Raw genomic sequence first — 20038 nt, 5'->3', positions numbered from 1 at the left:
GCACGTAACCCAGTGAACCAGCTGTTGTGTCGATGGCGAAAAGGAAGAAGGCAGACAATAAATTGCTATAAAAGTTGCTTAATTTTGAACTCTCCACTCCCACGATTTAGACTCCGTGCGTGTTCTTCCTTGCTTATTGACGCTGAAAAATTAAACTGTGTAGATTAGAGATGATGGGATGAACATAAATCTGAATAAAATTAAATGAAAGAGGGAAACCGAATAAACAGTGAAAGATTCCTTGGGAGATGTGTTGCAAACGGCCTACTTCCGTTTACTAGCGTATTTTTGACATCTTCGCTGACATTGAATTTACAGATGAAACTCCTACTAAATTTCTTTAAGAATGCTTTACTATTCCCAAATTCAGGATCCCGGTGCAGTTATTTATTACATAATTCAGCAAACCTGAATTTTTTATGCAAAATTCTAAGTGGCAGAGCGAGCAGGAATTGTGTGGAAAATTGATGTAGTTTTATTCCGGGATAAAATTTTCTTACAAAGTGAAATAGCTAGTACTATTACACTTTCCAGTTTCCTCCTCTCGTATTGCAGTTTTAAAGCATTATTTTTATTCCTTCCCATTTCAACTAAAACTGTCAGTGAAATTCAGTCACTAAACATTGTGGTCGAGCGAAAACAAATAAGAAAAGCTACCTTCAATATCGATGCAGTGGTGAATAGGAAAAATTTGACAGAAGCAAAGATTTAGAAATAAAATATTTAGGAATGAGATTACTATGAACGAGTGCTACTTCAACGAGTGTTTCGTAAAGTTAATTTAAAATAAAAACTCGGATGCAAATTTAAAGGTTCAAATCCCGCGAACGGGCTGGCTGCATAAGGCGTTTCCGTGGTTTTCCCCATGTGTAACGTGCATACGAGCCAGTTTCCCTTAGAAAGTCCTCCACGAAGGCATCCCTCCCTTTAGGCAGATAGCTCTCGTGTGCTTTGCCATAATTGAATAATCCAATCCAATCCAATCTGAGAGCAAATTTGAGAGCAAAATGTTGGAAACGGCTGCTTCGGACAGACAATTACGGATGATCTGCTCGGAGGATTCGACAGAAGGAGAGAGGCTTGTGACTCGATTAGTTTTAATTATTATCATTTTTTTCTTTTCTGCGAACAAAACGGGGAAATCCCTTTTTATGTCTATGTATAAATTAGAGTAATGTAACATTTCCACTTGTGTGAAATATCGAAAAAGATCTCGACATTGAATGATCCGTGCTCCGATTATTTCAACTGTAACGTGCACTTTGTAACCTAGTGGGGTGGCAATATATTGAATCTCGAGAACATAGAGTCCGCGATTTTATTTTTCGTTAAGTACGGATACCAAAATTTTGAAAGCAAAACGAAAGTCGCATTTAGGGTACAGAAATAGCTCAGTCGTATTTAGGGTGCAGATTTAGAATAAAATCGCATTTAGGTTACAGATATTAGTCGCCCAGATATAGCTCAGAAGATTGAAAACGAAAGTTTTAAAAGTGACGAAGTCAGTACGTTGTTTAAACAAATTCAGGACAAAATTCGCACGTTTAACAAACAACTCAAGAATAAATTTCGAATTCGTTGCTAAATGATAATACGCTTCAAGATGAATATTCCGAAGAACTTTCGAAAGTGGAAGAATACGGAGACAAATTCTGTTTAATTTGGTTCGCTGTTGAAAAAATGCAAAGAAGGGAAATTCGGCTACGGAAGGAACAAAAAGCGAGCAAAAAGGGAAATTCAAACTTCCAAAACTAGAGTTGAGGAAATTTAGTGGAGAACCGAAAGACATTCTTGCCTTTTAATCCAAGTTTGAAACAATTTCACAAAGATGATGCTATTGTGGATTAAGACCAATCTCAATATCTGTTACGATGTGTGGTAGTAGATCTTAAAACGGCACGATTGGTGACAAGTTTTCCGCCAACGAATGAAAACTATTCAAAGATAATTGCACAAATTAAAGATGGCTTAGAGAGAGATTAACTTTTGGTTCAGATTTATGTACGGGATCCATTTTCCATGGTAACGAAAAATGTTGCTGGTCGGATTAAATGAGATTTAGCTGAACTTTATGATTTACTTGAGAGCAAGCTCATGGCCCTCGAAAGCTCAAAGGTAGAACTAAGGAAGAATTTGCTGAATTTTTGGAGCCACTTGTTGAGTCCTGCTTACCAGAAACTGTTCAATGGATGATACTTCGTCCCAGCAAGATAGTGCGCGCTCTTTGGATAAACGTTTGTGCTTTCTTCGAAACCAAGTGCAAAGGGAGGAAAGGATTAAGCTCGCACGTAACCGGGTCGGGAGCTTCCCTTTCTGCTCATTCACGTCCACATTCTGATGTTCCCTATTGCTCTACAGCTGCTGCCTTCGTAAATTTCCAAGGCAATACAGGTAGGCGGAATTTAGGTTGTATTTTTTGTTAGAAATCCCACAATTCTGCCGAATGTTTTTCTGCTCGCAAAATGTGTTTAGAAGATAAACTAAAGCCTGTGGTGCAAACGCCTGTCTATTTTCGCCGCCTACGAGTTGGACATAGCTCACAGGCCTTCAGAAAAAAAGTAAAATGTTTAACATGTGTATAAATTTCACTATACCAATATGTGCTCTAATAGCGAAACTGTAAAGCGAAATGAAACTGAAAGTACTGTGTTTTCAAGTAATGCATTGTCTAATCAGCCAACTGTTAATAAAAATGTGTATTTGCAAACATTTGATTTAAAAATAGTTTTCGAAGGTACACAACTTACAGTTCGTACGATTTTCGACAGTAGTTCACATAATCTTATCTTTTAGAAAGGGTCATCACATTTTTGCAACTGCGTCCCAAATCGAAACAAACCATTCTTGGGGAGAGAGAGACAACTCCTAATTGCCATTTAGTGTTTGATGTTAATTTAAGAAATTTTGAGGGAACGTATGAACATAACTTTGAAGTACTTACTCATAAGAAAATATGCGAATCTGTTCCAAAAATAGTTGATCACAATACCCTAAATTAAAAGGTAGAAATATCACCTTGTCTGATTTGCAAGCTAAGGAATATAACATTGAATTACTTTTAGGAGCAGATGCCATCGGGGACATTATTGCTGGCAGCTCTCTGAAACTGAACTCGGGTGTGTCTGTAGTGGCGACTGAATTCGGATACACTGTGATTGGTAAAGTAAACAGCTTATCTGAAGAACCTACTTCAGCTACTATTCTAGCATTACTGGAAAATAATTTGTTCAACAATATAGTGTCGTTGCATTCCTCTAATCTTGTGTAACCGAACTCTGGAATTTAGATGCCATTGGCATAACAGACCCAACCGAAGATGTTAAACTAGAACTTGCTCACACCAACACAGTTAAGCAATTCAAAGAGATATTAAATTTTCTTTCCGATGGCCGATATGAATTGCCACCATACTTTAAATTTGAAATTCTGTTACCTAACAATAAGTCTATGACCTTTAAAAGTCACAAAAGAATGTGTCGACGAATTAATGAGAAAATCAGTTAGATGAATATAAGGTAGTTTTTGAAGCAACGGGAAGATCTAAAAGTAATAGAAAAGAATTTAGTATGCTTGATTTTTTTCGCCATTTATTTTAACAGAAAGTTGCTTAGTAAGATTTTGTCCAGGTTTATTATTTGTCATGATTCTAGATTTGGAGGATGAAATTTCAAGTTTAATTTTCTTGCATTCTTGCTGGAATATGGCTATTATTTCTTGACAATTTCTTCGAAGGATTAAATGGGACCTTCCACTCATAACAAATGCGACATCATCCGCGAAAGCGGTAATTTTAGCAAAAGGAAGCCAAGCACTTTTTATAATTTTATTAAATGTAATATTCCATAATTCTGCGCTTATACATGCACCTTGTGAACATGCACGAACTTGTTTTCTTCTGATTAAAGTATAATTATATAAAGTGAGACTATGCCGATTATCAAGGAAATTATTGATAATTTAATAGATATTATAAGTACATTCAATATTTCTAAGTGCTTCTTTAATTGAGGGCCGCCATAATGAATCAAAGGCTGATTTGAGACCTAAGCTGATTATTGCGGAGTGTAGATTATTGATTTTATTAACATGGATTTGGTTTAGGACTGCACTGGTTGCATGAATGGTAGATTTTTGCTGCCTAAATCCACACTGATTTTCATTAATGAATTTATGATGGTGAAAATGGTATTCAAGTCTTCCTATAATACAACTTTCAGATTTTCTCCAAGGGCTGGTAGAAGGTTAATTGGCCGATAGGAATTAGGATTTTCATGAGCTTTGTTCTTTTTGAGGAAGAGTATGATTTGTCTTGTTTTATAGCAGTCTTGAAAAATACCAAGTTGGAGACATTTATTTCAGATTAGAATTAGCTTAGGATTACTTTTATGTATAATTTGATAGCAGATTCTATCTGGTCCAGGAGCATTTTCGTTATTGAGTTTTTTAATAAATAGATTGAGTTCCATGGCTGTAAATGTGTTATCATTTTCTTGGAAGTAGATTACAACGAATTAATCTTTGTTCAGTTAAATCATCATATATGTTTTCTTTTGGTAGAATAACATCTAGAATGTTTTCTAAAGTGATCTTCGTAACATTTTTATCATTATTTTCCCTATTAGTGACTGTAAGTTGCGTTGGGTGGAAGATTTTGTTGGTTTCAATTTTGTACAATGAGCCATACGTATACTGGTTGTTTGAACAATAGTTGCACCATGCTTAAAGCTTTGCAGACATTATTTGCTTTTTATATGAGGCTTTTCGTTTTTTGTATTTTTGAAGTAGGTTGAGTCGTTCTTCATCAGTTTGCGATGATTTCAGTTTTCTTCGTAATGCTCGTGTTTTGTGTTTGACTTAGCGGAGTTCTTTCGTCACCAGTTGATTTTTATAATGGGTATTGATGATCTTTTGAAGGAGGTACGTTCGTAGGTATCTTGAAACTTTCTGATAAGTTCCTTGGTAATATTATTAAGTTCTGTTTTGGTTGTACACAGAATAATAGCATTTAGAAAGTCATTTGAAATTGGATTGAACTTTTGTTGAAATTTCTTTTCTTTGTTATTATTGATTTTAAATCTGGTAAGTGCAGTAAATGACGTATATTCAGTTATATCAAAAGAGATATATTTGTTATAAGATTCGGTATGTTCATCTAGTATTGATCTGTTGTTAATTTGTGTGTCAATCAAGATGTGTTGTAGAAATAAGAAGATCAGTCCAATATTTATTGTAGGTATTATCAAAGGTAGGTCGGTCAGTAAAATGATTATGTAGAATGAGATTGTTTGCATTTAAAAATTCTTCAAGTATTCCTCCTCTGTGATCGGTTTGTAAGTATCCCCATTAAGTACTTTGCGAGTTAAAGTCTCCACTAATAACATGCGGACTATTATTATTGTTGTAAGATTTCATTTAGTATGGATAAGGTTTGATTTGGATTTTTGACCGAGATATATAGATACTAGTAATAAGAAGCTGAGATGCATTAGTATTGATTGAAATTGTGATTATATCTCGAGTATTAATAATTATTGTTGAATTCCATTTATTGTTTGGAATGAATATGGCTGTACGAGGAGATAAAACACCCGTTGAAGCATGACGTTGAATAATTGCCCAGTTATTTGGACTTCTTCCTAATTTGCCAGTGATGCAATAATGTTCTTGTTTTATAATAAAATCTGCCAGATAATCTACTTGATACTGACATAGTTGGTCAGTGGCGGTCTTTGCTCTTTGAAGATTTATTTTGAGAAAGCGGATGCCATTGTTATTCTTTTTATTGATGGAAAGGGTCTATAGATAGTCTGTAGGATCTTGCATTATTGTTGATAATATGTATTGGATTTTACTCGTCTAACTTCTGTTTGATATGTGGACCAGGAAATAGCTAAAGCTGGATGTTTACAGTCAAATTTTGTTTCATACTTTTCATTGTTAATCCAACAGTTTATGCAGTACGGAGTTTGAGAATAACAGCAAGAAACATGATATTTTCCGCCGTAGAATGAGCATTTTGGTTGGTTTGTCTTATGAGAGAAATCCTGACAGACTTGACATCTGCGTACACCGATAAACTCGGTTATTTAATTGGTGCGCCATCCAATATATATTTGTTTTTTACTCATAAAATTTTGGAAAGTTTGACCGTGACATTTTATGATCCATTTATCAATATTATTTTGATAATTCAGTTTAAATAAAGGCCTTAGGTGGGAAATATTTGATTATGTTTCTTGGGCTATAATTTGAATCAGTTCATCAGAGTTGAAATTTTTTGGTGTATTATGAATTGTGCATTTTGGTATTGTGGCTTCCGGAAGTTTTACGTTAACTATATCTTTTGCAACTGTTTTGGCAATGAGGTTATAGCTGATTTTTTCTATACCTTCTGGGTTATGACAGTGTATTGCAAGGCTTCCTTGAAGAAAGGTGTTTATTCTTTTGACGTTGATATTTAATGCTTGCAGTGGTATTATTTGCAGTGGTATATGATTTATTTGTTCTATTTTTCTTTTTCGGGTCTTGTTTCGTTTGGTCATTAAATCAATCGTTCTACAGTCGTTATCCAGTTCTGGCTCTTTTCGCAGTTCATCCGGTTTCCTTTTCGGGTTTAACAGTTCCTTTCCGGTTCCTGCTGGTTTTGCAGATTTGGATTCTTTTCCGTTTTTTGCTTCTTTTCCAGGTATTGCGTCTTTTCTGACTCATCTATCTTTCCAGTTCTGGCATCTTTTCCGGCTCTTGCTTCTTTTCCATTTTTTGCATTTTTTCCAGTTTCTTCTTCTTTTTCAGTTCTTCTATGTTTTTTAGTTTTTGCATTTTTTCCAGTTTCTTCTGCCTTTTCAGTTCTTCTTTGTTCACTTGTTTTTGTATCTCTTCCAGTTGTTTCTCTATTTTCAGTTCTTCTTTCTTTTCTAGTTTTTGTATCTCTTCCAGTTTTTTCTTGTTTTTCAGTTCTTTTTTTTTTTCTAGTTTTTGAATCCATTCCAGTGTTTGCTTCTTTTTCAGTTCTTGCTTCTTTTCTAGTTTCTGTTGCTTCTCCAGTTTTTGTTTGTTTTTCAGTTCTTCCTTCTTTTCCAGTTTTTGCTTCTTTTTCTGCTCTTGTTTCATTTTCAGTTCTTGCTTCTTTTCCAGTTTTTGCTTCGCTTCCTGCTCTTGCTTCTTTTTCAGTTCTTGCTTCTTTTCCAGTTCTTGTATCTTCTCCGGTTCTTGCTTCTTTTCTAGTTTTTGTATCTTTTCCAGCTTTTGCTTCTTTTTCATTTCTTGCTTCTTTTCTAGTTTTTGTGTCAATTCCAGTTTTTTCTTGTTTTTCAGTTCTTGCTTCTTTTCCAGTTTCTCCTTCTTTTCCGGTTCTTCCTTTTTATTCAGTTCTTGTTTCTTTTCCAGTTCTTGCATCTTTTCCGGTTTTCGCTTATTTTCTAGTTCTCTCTCGTTTTCCAGTTTTTGCTCCTTTTCATGATCACAAGGAGGGTTTTCCAATCTACAAAATAATCAGTATATCTTTATTTCAGTAGCAAAAAAAGTGAAAGTAATGCAACGACGATCACGTTTAACATGTACAACACTTTAATATTTAGATACTATATAACACTTTGGGCTCAGTTTCATAGGGAAAAATCTCCCCGTAGATTTATTGCCTGACAGAATATTTTTCTACAAACGGCGAATTTGTTGTTTTCGTTATAAGGACCTAAAGCCAAGCAGAGAAGTTAAAGAATTTGGCGTGATTTGTATGCAATAAGCGACCACCATGAATCTCACGTAGAGTGTGATAATTTGCAAAGTTTCAGTGCCTTACTTTTCCTTACTTAATTTTTACATAAGTTGTAATAATAATAATAGTAATAATAAACAGGTGGCTTAAAAACAGAGGGAAACAATGGGGAAAATTGCAAAATAGGAGAAAAAAATGAAACTGAAATCAAAAATGAAACAACTACAAAAAAAGGATGGAAAAAGCATCTTAGAAGATATACACGTAACGTTCTTTCTGAATCAGAAAAACCTGTATTTAAACGAGTATAAGTTTGAGAGCTTTAGATTCATTTAGTTTTTGAATCAATTACTATTTCTTACGCTTGCTAGATATTTTAAATTTCTTCAATTTTTGTATAATTTACTTACGTATTTTGTATTTTAACCTTTTCTTATTATTATCCCAGTAGAGGTAACCTTACACATCATTACATTATCTCCGAGTTTCCTCATTTAAGTCATCTTTCTCTCAGAACAATCGATTTGCATCGCTGGCTGCACAGGTTTCAAGTTTTCTCTCGTTATTCCAAATTCGGAAAATATTGCTGGTCTATTTCGTCGTCCAGCAGAGCAGCACTAGGAGTTTTGCCACCATTTGTTTTCAATTGAAAATTTTATTCTCATTCTTCAGTTACATTCTTTAAGTTTTAATTATTTATACAGGAAGAAAGAAAGAAATCAAACACAGTAAAACAAATTAGGAAAAGAAATATCTGTTTTCTCCTATATTTATTGTTCCCTGTAATTTCTTTCGCCTGTTCCATTAAATTTATTGAAGGAAAATTTGCTAAGTTTTTCAAAATGTATTTCCTAAATCGTTATGCGAATTAAGCCTTTCAGAGCGTTTCGGCTAATGGCCGAAATCACTTTAATGGCTTTCACAATGTAATGTTTGAATATTGACAGCTGCCTATACTGAAATATTTTCTCCATTGTCCTCGAAAAAAGAAGTATTAAAGTTCCAGGAGATTTTACAATGAAGGACACACATTTCCTTTTTGAAGGGCAAGAGGAAAAAAAAGATATTTTCGGATGGGAATATGTAGCATTGTAAACACCGTGTTTGTAAATTTCATCATATAGTAGCAACACTTGAGTCATAAGTAATTATGCACATACATGAGAGAGACAACATCGAGGAAAAATGAAATGGCAAAACAGGGCCGAAACAATTTGCCTGGCCGGTACAAACAACACAAAACACAAGAAAGAACGGACACCAATTATGCTTAGCACAAGAGAAATTAAAAAATAGGAACAAAATTAGACACTTATGGACCTCAAAGAAGGTGTTCGAAATTACGACCTGCACCCTGATGCAGGTATCACATCTCTCACACATCGACCATAAGATGTTCTGGAAAATACTGTGCATCCTCAGGACTTTCCCAGCAGCTGCCACGATATGTGCCACAAGTTCCTGTTGGACTTCTAACAGGGGTTTCGAGCACGAATGTGTTGAATTACCCCGAGCGGAAGTGATAATGCAAGTGAGGTCTCGTGATCTTGCTGAACAATGCACAGGACTACCCCTACCAAACCCATGTTTAGGATACTTTCCTAAGGAACTTTCGAATACTTTCTTTGATGACAATTTAATGTTTTTGTTCTTATTTCTTAGTATTCGCTGCGCTAAGAATAATAAAGAAATATCTTTACACTGTTCGTACCCTATTTTTCTTGTGTTGTCTCTCGTCACTATAGCGCCAGGAAAGCGTTTCCGACCATGCATTGCAATAAACGATTATATATATATATAATTTATTTCCTAAACAATATTGATTAATTGATTATATTATCTCCTATGTTTAATTAAAGTAGAATTATTTTAAAAGAGTGAATCCATACTGGTAAGTTATATTTCGAAAGATGTTTTGAAGTAATTTGAAAGCAAAATGTTAATAATGTTTTTGGTTAATAATGTTAATAATGTTTAGCAAAATGCAAAATGTTAATAATGGGCACTAGAGTTAAATCATCATGAAGAATAAAATTTCAATTGTAAAAGGAAAATTAAAAACATGTAATCATTGTCATTGATCGGAAATTAATTGACATTTCAAGGGGAACAAACCAACTCCCATTCAACGAACAATAATTGATAAAAATACGTAAATACGAAGGTGTTTCGTCTTTACTCGAGTTATAAGTTAAAGCCGAATCGGCAATTCTAGTCAGGCCAAATATCTCCGCGAATAGAAGGGATTATGATCCAATGCTTATACTCAAAGAACTTGTTCTTATGAAGCAATTTAGTCAATTCAGTTTGGAGTAAAAAGCAAAATCTGTAGAGAAATCCGATATAACCCGAGTAACCGTCCCCGACACCTTCATGTTTATGCATTTGAATTCTATATTATTTTTAAAAATTAAACATTGGAAATTCAATTTGGAGTAAAAAGCAAAATCTTTAGAGAAAGCCGATATAACCCGAGTAACCGTCCCCGACTCCTTCATGTTTATGCTTTTGAGTTCTATATTATTTGTAAAAATTACACATTGGAAATTGTTATTATGAAATCGAATTCAAAGTAATGTTGAAATAAACATAGAAGATTACAAAATAAGATAAATAATGCAAAGTTTGTAAAATCAAATCAAAGACAATATAAAGTAATATAAAATAATGTAAAAAATAATATATAATAAGAACAGTGAATGTACATGAAGATATAAAAGCCAGAAAAGGTATTAAGTAACTTACATTCTTTCTAGTGGGGGAGTTGGCAAAGTATTCTCTTCATGTCTGACTCATAAGTGTTGGGTGTCCGAAAATTCTTAGCGGCAGTGGGGGCTTTGAATAATATCAGTCGCTAAGACTTGGTGAAGTAATTTATGGTAGTGGGTTGGACTCAGAATTCTTGAGGGATGTATTATGTGGAGTTCTTATTTGAGGGAGACTATCTGTTAAGATTTTTTTGAAAATACTAGTAAATGGAAATTAATTAATTTCTGGCTAATTGTCCTGTCGCAATGATGAAGAATTTAAGAAAGAAAAAAAGTAATTTTCACTGTCCAAGAGCTATTAGACAGACTAAAGTCATGAAATAGGCCCATTTTTTTAGTAACAGTATAGTAACAGCATGAGTCTGAAGACAATTAGGTTTTTACAATATATACAATTGAGTAATTACACTATATACAAATCCTTCAACTGATAGTCATCCAACTTATACCGCCTTCTCAGGTTTAGGAACAAATTATCATATCCCTATTAGTTACATGATTTAGAGTGAGTATTTAACGCCTGCTCTTTTAAGGCAATGGTTGATAAATTGAATGGGTATTAGATTATTTTTGAGAATTTTAATAAGGAGCAAAATTTCGCGTTGTTAATCTATTGTATCTGTGCATATAATTTTAATTCGTTGTATTTGATTAATTATAGTATTGTTAATTACTTTTTTGGATATGTTGGAGTTCCAATTTATTAATTTGTTAGTACTGAAATTGAAGTTTCTTGTTTTGTCAAAAAGTAAAATTTTTTTGTAGTTAATGATTTGAAGATCTAGAAAGTCTATGCTGTTTTGTGAATTATTAGTTTTATTAAGTGTAAGACAATTCGGATAAATCTCGGAGTGTTCAATTTTATCAAAATTATTAATTGTAATGAGGTCATCAATATATCTGTAGGTGTGTTTGTAGTAATTTAACTCTTGTGGTTGTAGATTTTTTTGGAAGTTAAAGTCTTTGACAAATAAAAAGATATTACAGATCGAGGTGCTGGAATGTAAGCCCACTGGCAATCCTCTGACTTGTTTAAAAATTTGATTTTGAAACTTGATGTAGTTATGAAAAAGTGTGCATTTTAGGTAGGTTTCCCATTTGTCAAGAGTCATGATGTTGAGCATATCAGGGAAGAGTTTAGTTAGATCAAGTAGACTGGTATAGATTTCTTCTAGAGGAAGTGAGGTATATAAGTTTTCAAAGTCATAGCAATTAATGTTTTGGATGTTAATGGTTTGAATAGTATTAATGACAGGAGTGTTATTATGAATGATCCAGGATTGTTATGATTAGTGTTACAATCATTGAAAATAAATTTACAGATTTTATTAAGTTGAATTGAAAAATAATAGTCTACAGTTTTCTTGTAATTTATTAGTTCCATTAGCAATAAATCTGAATTTTAATTGTGTTTTATGGAATTTGGGAATCGCATAACGATTAGTAAATCTGTTGTAGTTTGCATTGAAAGTAATATTGAGTTTCTTATGAAAAGTTTTAAACCTGTTTATTATAGATGTTTCTGTAAGGTTGGCTAATTGATAAGTAGTTGCGTTGAGAAGTTCTTTATGAATAATTTCTGCGTAGAATTGTTTTCATATAATGCTAAAGTTATTAGTTGTTTAACTATTTTTGTAATAGTAAAAAGCTGTTTTAATTTTTTAATATCTGATGTAAGTTGCGACCAGATCAGTGTACTTTTAAACTTGAGGTGACTGATTTCGGTGGATATGCGTTGAAGAATTTTGGCTTTCCATTTTTAGAAGGTATCTATGGGTAAATTCAGTTGATAGCTTGCTTTAACTATAACTTTGTTGATGTTGTTTTCGAAAGTCTTGTAACAGAAATTTGTAGTCATGTTACTGACTGGTCTAAATTTTGTACCATAACTCATTAGTGTTTTAAGTTGATGGTTTTGTATGATATTCAGGTTGCCAGTAATTATGTGCTGGTGATGAGAATCCACGTAATTGCTGTAAGTTGTGTCTTACAATGTCATTCTGCTGTTTCATCTATTTCATGGTGGTTAGTCAGCAAGTTGCTTAAGGTCCTTTGATATTTAAATGCAACCATAGGTAATGTATCAACTGCGGGGAAGTAATCTTTACAATCTCTGATGATTCTTGAGAAATGAATATTGTCAAACTGCGGATGTAGAAAATTGACTTTAAAATAAATTTTGCGTTGAGTGAAACTATTAGAGAGTCCGAAAAGACTAAAATCGAGAATCATGTCTTTAATGATTTGTATGTCGTCGTAGCTTTATTGAATGAATTTTTCTAGTTTGATAAGGAAATTATTAGTACAGGAGTGTAACAGTTGAGAAGTTTCTTGGAAAAGTTGTCTGAGTCAAAGGAACATTTCAATTGTTTTTTCAATGCAAATGTATCCAAAGTGGATAAAAATCTCGCAGTCTTTTTTATTTTGCTTCCTCTTATTCCTCTCTGCGTTTTGTTGCTGTAGTGCTTAAATTGGCTGAAAATAGACTTCTTAGAAGTATCTCTATGACTATGTATATAAGTGTTAAGTCCAGATGGATAAAGTGAACGTTGTTTTAGTATATAGAGAGATTCCTGAAAAATTCGTGTTTTGTGATTGGGTATTATATCTAGTATCTGAAGTTGAACAGAGTTGAAGTCATGGTGTTTAAAGTGCTCTAATTCTGCTGTATTGAGTTGTGATGGTGTACTTATTTTAATGCTATTTTTTGTGCGTTGAATTTTTTGATTTAAGCTCTATGGTTATTGATTCGAAAGTTAAGATTGTTTTTAGTCTGTCCTATATATTTTATATGTCAAGTGCCGCATGTAATCATGTAAACACAGTTAAATGTTTTTCATAAAAATTGTATTTTGGGTTTATCTATAGCAGGCATGGCGTTAAATTTTCAAGTTTTTCATCTAGTGGAATGACATTTAATGATTTCAATTTCAGCTAAACTAGCAAGATATAAAAGTAAGGAGGCTGCTAACCTTCAATACAGTAAAGTTTTTGTATAAGAACTTTATAAAACTTAAAAATTAAAATATTAAAAAAGAAGAATGGTGGTAATATATAAAGTGGGTACATTAGGCAAGAGATAAATAGCGCTAATAGCTGCTATTTAGCATATCCAATGTTGTATGATCTTAAATTCATTAAGTGCGAAAAGAAGTTACAATTACTTGCGCAATTGCTGCAAAGTTAGTTAATAATAATTTATTTCCTAAACAATATTGATTAATTGATTATATTATCTCCTAAGTTTAATTAAAGTAGAATTATTTTAAAAGAGTGAATCCATACTGGTAAGTTATATTTCGAAAGATGTTTTGAAGTAATTTGAAAGCAAAATGTTAATAATGTTTTAACGGGGACTAGAGTTAAATCATCATGAAGAATAAAATTTCAATTGTAAAAGGAAAATCATATATATATATATATATGTTACCGTGAAAGACCGAAATTGGAGAATGTCAACTTTCACCGGAGAATGTCAACATTCACCAAATACGTCGGTGAAAGATCAAATATTGCATTACATTCTTGTACATTCGGACCCTCACCGGTGTATGTCGACACTCACGGATGTGTTCTGGTGTAGGTTGAAAAGAGAGGAGTATATGTACACGCTGTCATTGCAAAAGGAAGTGTTCCACAAATAAATGCTGTTGTAAAAGCAAGGGCCTCTTGTGCAATTGAAAGTGTCATAAGAGTTTAAGTTTTTGCAATAAATAAGATTTGAATCACGTAATTTAGTAAGTTTTAAACTTCTATTATTTTCCTTTCTCATTTTGAATGCACAGTGTGTTTTAAGTTCTTATATTCTTAAGTTCTTAATTTAAGTGCGTTTTTTCATGACCGAATTACGGAGAAAATATAATATTCTTATGTGTTCAACATTCACCATTAGTAGATGGTGAATGTTGACATTTACCGGTGTAAGTCAGAAATAAGAGTATTTGGAAAATATTTCGGACATATATTCGACTATGTGAATGTTGACATTCACCAGTGAAAGTCGACATTCTCCAGATTTCGGCGTTTCACCATAACATATATACGATAAACGTATATATATAGATATATATGTATATATGTGTGTGTGTGAATTAATGTTAGGAATTCTGATCGCACATATTGATCTATAATACAGAGCAAATTTGGCAGATGAATAAGATAAAATATTCAGATTTATTTCAGTTCACATTTGCGGCCCCAATTCATTTGAAATTCTAAACCTACCTATTTCTAGAATATTTATATTTCTCATATTGTTGAAATAGAAAGAAAGTAGCACGACGTCGTGTCAGACGTGACACAGATAGAAAAAATGTGCATAGTTCGACAATATTGTGGCTTAGTAAGAGAAATATTTGATTCAGGAAATTTTATATTCCCAGTTAGCTAGGTCATCATCTTTATGTAAAAATCATGTGATGGGTATATATATATCTACATAAATATATTTTAATTAATTAATTTTTTTTTAATTTTCTATTAATTCAAAATTATTTAATATTATACATTAAAAAATAATTGCAATGAAAAGTTGGAATCTCGAAATTTTTATTATGTTTGATAAGTACATTCTCAAAACTCGAGCTAAATAATATTATAAATCTCTGTAAATCTAGAAATATATAGTCTAACAGAAACAGATGAAGAGAACAATTTATATTAGATTTGTTCCGAATAGAGTATAGGATGGATTTCAGTGTTTACTTAAATTGTTTTACATACATATATATTATTATTTATAAACATAAAGTCCTTTTTGTCTTTGTTACTCTAATTATATCAACTATTTGACATTCAACAACTAACTTCATAACAACTTCTCATTCACAAATTTTACAAACTGGCCGTTTAAACACGTGTCTTTTGTATATTAGCTTTCTGTTTAGATATTTCATTAGTTAATGCAATAACGTTTCCTCATAATCAAAAGGTATGACAATAAATTTGAATTCTTCACAATATGATTTTCCAACTTACACATTTATAATATATTTTTGTAATGAAGGAATGAAAAAAACATTAAGCATTATAAATCTGAAAACGTATTATTTTCCAGACCAGCGTTTTTGTCAAAAAATTATTAAATGTATAATTAAACTGGACCTGAAACATTATGTTTTGTTTTATTATTTTTTCCGAAAAGACTTACGTCTCCGACACTTATTGCAATCTTAAACATTGGGGATCCAATTCTTCTAGTAGTTGTTCACTGTAGTATATTTCTGCTTCTCCTTCTTCTTCTTCAAATAGACGTCGATAATTATTTGCGCTGAAATATTTTTATTTTATTAAATATATATGTTCATATGTTTGAATTCATTAATTTAATAAATGATTAATTTACAGATTGTCAAAGATTTTTAAACGCTCAATGTTCCACGAAGAAAATATCTTTACTTATTCAAAATCTTTTGAAAACAATAAATATGGAAATGAATATTCCTCTTATTAGCCTAAATTCCATTATGAGAATATACAGGTATAATAGGTAATGAAGCTGCTGGCACCAACAGCTCAGGATGCCATATTAAAAGGTCTGATTGACATCTATCATCTCAAATCAAACCATGCAATCAGGAAAAAATTTTCCAAACACGTTTTAATAAAATAACAAACAGGATGGGACGAGGCAGATACAAGAAGATTGCTCGACGGTTACCTCCCGCAAGTTTTCCTATAAAGAATAAATTTTTTTCTCCAATTAGATTGGCAACAAGTCATGGAAAGTTCCCATTTTATTACCAGAGATTCTTAAGAAGCACGTAAAATGCGAGCGCGAAAAACCTGCAAATCTAGAAAACCTAAGCTTTATAAATGGCACTCTCCCTTACTTTCCCTTCTTAGAAAAAATAACCAAGATTGGCATCAAAAATTCCAGAGAAACGTGTTTCTACAATATGAAGTGTGTGTCTGCACTTCAACAATTTATGAAATATATTATTGAAAGTGAAGGAACTGTGATTATAAGTATCTAATCATATTACAAAAGTGAATAAGTATATATTTAAGAACAAGAAAATTTTTTAAACGGTGGCTTCCGTTGACCAGGCTGATCAAATTTCCAGTCGAGCGCAATTAATCAATGTTTGGGATCTCAACCTGATGGCTGCGTATGCTGAGTCGATGACTGATCAATCATTTCGACAATTTCCGCACAGGATTAAAAATTACCTTCCTACAGACCTCTTCACTTAAAGGGTCATGCGTTCAAATCACAGATTTACACGTTAACTGAAATGTATAAAAAATTAGCGAAAACAAAAAAAGTATTTAAACGCACAATATCTCTTCGGATCTTCTTATGTTCCTGATTATTACATCTGCTGAAAACAATTTAATACGTTTAAATGCAATTACATTTCATTGAAGTGATCTATTAATAGTTTAACAGTTTTCTGCTGTTGACTTCAATGAATTTAATGATGTTTGGTATTTCATTTGTTTCCAGCAACACCTAGTCTCCTTTGCAAAGAAAATTAATATTAACTTTTGTAATTAAGAAATGATTTAGATGAAAAATTAAATTGGACTGGAGATAATGTCTCGGTTGTTTTCGTTAAAAGAAGTTGGTGCTTTCCGAATTCAAAAAATATCTCCATATATATACATAACATACATGTAATTAATTTACACACTTAAAAAAAGTATTCTTCACATGGTATCTTCAAATGGGTAGATACGATAGCTGAAAAACAAGTGTCGGACTAAAGCGGAGCTGCAAAGAGCGATTTGTTGTACTGATACTTCCGTTTATATAATTCTTGTTATTCGATGCATGTAGTTTTGTTGAAATTCGTGTTACAAATTGCATTATTCTCTGATGTAAAATGAATTATCCCAAATTTTATTCAGAAGATTTAAATAACGGTTTCGATCACAATACACAGCAGTTACTAGTAAAATATCTGGATCAGTGACTTTTTGACGTCATTTAAAACGCTTAATTACAGGGCCGTAGTACAATTCCCAACCGGCCCCAAACCCAGGGGTATAGCGATATACAATAGTGACATGATCGAAGATTCTTTGCAAATAATCGCTGTCATCGAATGACATGCATATTCTATTTAAGTAATCATAGTCATCAGCTTTTAATATTCGTTGCAAATAATCATTGTCATCGAATAATCATTGTAAAGAATTATTCTCATCGGATAATCATTGAAAATAATCTTTGTCGTTACATAAAGGGGCATAATAGCTGATGTATAAAGAATTGTACTCAAATTCTCAATAAAACAATCGAATATGTATTGCAATTTATCATATGATCATTATTTCCAGGAATGATTCTTAAATGATTTCGACCTACGGCTCCTAATGACGCCGAGGAAAACTTGCGCAACTGTGACAAAAAGAAGATTTTAAAATACAATAAAAGCTTGAAAGCTAGGAAAAATGTCTGAATTTAATTTCCTTTTGTTTAAATGAAGCTTAATATTTTCAAAGGAAACTGAATATTACGTCATTGAATGTCGAAAATCTTTCGTTAATATCAGTATTTTAAATGAATAGCTGCTTTTGGCAACTTTTATGTTTCACCTTTGGATACGTGACACGATATGCTATCGCTACGTTAATTCCTTTATTGAGATTTTGAAATTTTGTTATATTGAAATAAATTTAAATCATAAACTCTAATGTATTACCTGAAGTGTCAAAGGTCTTTGTTTCCTGAGTTGGCAAGAAACATTTATTTACGAATCGCTGGTTGCTTGGAAAGAATGAATACATTTTCTTCATAATGAAATGTTTCTATGCAGTTTATGCTATTCTAATTTTATTTATAAAAATTAATTTTTTTTATTGTATAATTCCTTTCTGAGTAGAAGTTTAAACTTCTGTAGGTATTTAACGTAATTTAGATTCAATGTTACTTTACTACAGTTACATAATTTTTTTTTCAATTTACTAAAATGCCTGAACGCAAGAAGACAGCACAAATGTTACAGCGAGCTACATAAAAATGAAGTAAGAAACACTAGGAAACTCAGCAGGCAAGTACAAGAAAACTTGCGAGCTTCAAAAATGAATGAAGATACAACTAGAAACTCAGCAGGCAAGGATAGTGACAAGAAAGCTTACACATTCAAGAAAGTGAAGAAGAAACGAATAGGAGTTCCAGCAGACAAGCAGCAACTCAAGAAACTTCGCGTGCTAAAACTGTATCACAAACTAGTAGAACACACAAAAGACATTCAGAAAACCAAGAAACACTGCGTGCTCCGGAAAGGGATGCCGAAGCGAAACGGAGGCCCATTAGATAAGTGGAACGTCAACAGCATATGCGCAGGGGAAGAGAAGCGATGAAGATAAGTTGCGCGATGAAGATACCTTGCAAGTAAACGAAGGATACAAGACTCTCCGCGTCAACGTAAGATTCGACAGGAAATACCAGAACAGCTCAAGAACCGGCATAAACAACTCAAGACGCTGCAGATTACGAACAATTTCGGTTCGAAGAGGCAGAGCTTGTACGAGAAAACAAGCTTCGCAAGAACGCATTAAGTACTCTTCACAATGCAGGAAGTTTACTTTGAGCAACACACTGTATACATAGAACTGGTAGACATATATAGTAAAGATTTTGCTTTGACAACAGCCCCCTAGTAAAATGTATGAAGTTTATATTGGTATCTGACAATACCTGAACGAAATTTTTCTATTTACTTCTTCATTTACTATTTTCTTAAATTTTTTATCAGTAATCCTGTCTATATATTATAGATATCAAAATCAGAAAAATTTAATTAATTATCTTTAAATGTATCTAAGTAATGAAAACTTCGCCCCTGTTCATACCGAAACAACAAGATGTAATTGTAGATAGCTAGAAAGTAAAATGTATTCAGCAGGCTGTACAGCAAGCGACATGTATAAATGGTGATAACACAAGAATGGTATTTAATGTTATATACTGGCAGAGTTTTAAAATAAGAACATATACATCAGTGTTTTAAAAATACGAATTTTGCATCAAATTGCAAAACAAATATCTTAAAATCTGCCTTTTCATGCATAAGAGTTCAGCATTCGGAAAATTATATTTTCGTAAACGGTTTAGCAAAAATAACAAAAATTATTGCCTTGAGAAATGGATAATCTTGGTATGAATCCGAATTACGCCAAGACTACCCGTCAATGGTTGTTTTGAACACGCCCTTAATGTATATATATATAAAACCCTTAAAAAACGTAAAGTGAGTGAATCTACTATCCGAGTGTGTAATAGTATGATAATGCTATGTCCTATGAACATAACTTCTTGCATTGTAAATAATCTGTAATTGTATGATAATGCTATGTCCTATGTGTTGAAGTATGTTGTAACAGTGTGTTGCGCTATGTCCTAAACGTTGTTAGTGCTATGTCCTATGTTTACTGTAATCAGGTCCCCTGTGTCCAGAGAGCTAGTATATGGGGGCTATACCATTTTTGTCAATGGCGATGGCGTGGTGCCCCCTGTACTTGTTCCTGTCCTGTCCTGTCCTATCCGAGTGTGTCTTTATGTCTTGAGAATTTAAGAAATAAGAAATGCATTTATCAATCTGGATAA

This window comes from Stegodyphus dumicola, chromosome 7, assembly GCF_044657685.1.
Source record: "Stegodyphus dumicola isolate Sdum_Otavi_A_Nest chromosome 7, ASM4465768v1".
Taxonomy (NCBI): Eukaryota; Metazoa; Arthropoda; class Arachnida; order Araneae; family Eresidae; genus Stegodyphus; species Stegodyphus dumicola.
This window is presented reverse-complemented; position numbering follows the sequence as displayed.